This window comes from Arachis ipaensis, chromosome B10, assembly GCF_000816755.2.
Source record: "Arachis ipaensis cultivar K30076 chromosome B10, Araip1.1, whole genome shotgun sequence".
Classification (NCBI taxonomy): Eukaryota; Viridiplantae; Streptophyta; class Magnoliopsida; order Fabales; family Fabaceae; genus Arachis; species Arachis ipaensis.
Genome location: NC_029794.2, coordinates 39,398,118 through 39,399,122, shown reverse-complemented (window position 1 = coordinate 39,399,122; position 1,005 = coordinate 39,398,118). Strand labels below are relative to the sequence as shown.

General features: G+C 37.8%; 1 long non-coding RNA gene across 1 annotated transcript; it reads right to left on the bottom strand.

Annotated features, from left to right (window-relative positions):
- LOC107622260 lies at window positions 250-688 on the bottom strand. Its single transcript, XR_001616154.2, has 3 exons — window positions 579-688; window positions 433-486; window positions 250-356 (listed from the first exon to the last, which is right to left on the bottom strand). It is a non-coding gene; the product is annotated as an uncharacterized LOC107622260 (long non-coding RNA).

The window sequence follows — 1,005 nt, the reverse complement described above, 5'->3', positions numbered from 1 at the left end:
CATCATAAGCAAGTCCAAGGGCATAAAATTAATAACCTCAAGGCCTCATATTCCCAATATATGTTCACCAACAATTATACTAACAACAATACAAAGCTACTCATTAAATGCCATTAACAATTCAAATTATCCTATGGTTCCTCTAACCTAAGTTTTCACAACACCGTAAATATTAAACGTGCGAAACTTAAACCATACATTGACTGATCACTTAATTCATCCAAGGCAGCATCTCAACAAAAAATTACAGCCCTTCCAAGCTCAATCAAACAGCCTCAAAGCAAGCCTTGGTCACCAACAAACCTCCAAGTGACCCCAATTCAATTCCAATGCATAAACACCCACTTAACCTACACCTAATACATATATATATGTTCCAATTCAGTTTTCTATCACAATTACAAGATTGAGCTAGGGTTAGGGTGCTCTTACCATACCCATATGCTCAATAGCTTGAGCCCACAAATTCCGGAAGCTAACTTGAACCTAAAACACAAAAATTGGGCAAGATTCACCATAGGTTTTTCAAGTTTATCAAGAAAGAGGGATAGAGATTCTGAACCTAATAGGAAGCTTACCAGTAAAATTGTTCAGATAGAAAGGTAGAGCTCGACGCGCTGAGTGCGTGGCCGCGAACGGTGCGGCGATTGGAGCCCGGATGAGGAAGTTATGGTAGTTGAAAGGAATGGTGAGGGTTTGGGAATCTCCTCTCCCCCGCCCCCTGTTGCTGTTATGGCGTCGCAGTAGCTTATGAGGAAGAAAAGAGTTGCTGCTTCTTTTAAATGTTTGGGTCCAGTTTGGGCCTCGGTTCAACCGGTTTAATTTTTTCGGTTTGATTTTGGGTCAAATTTTTGAAATTAGTATCAAAATTTTCGTTTCGACGAGCTCTATGCTATTTTAATATTAGTTTTGCATTTTTAGCTTTCCTAATTAAAATTCAATTTATTAATTAATTATTTATCGATTTTAGCAGAGTTTACAATAATCATTTTCCTTTTAATTTTC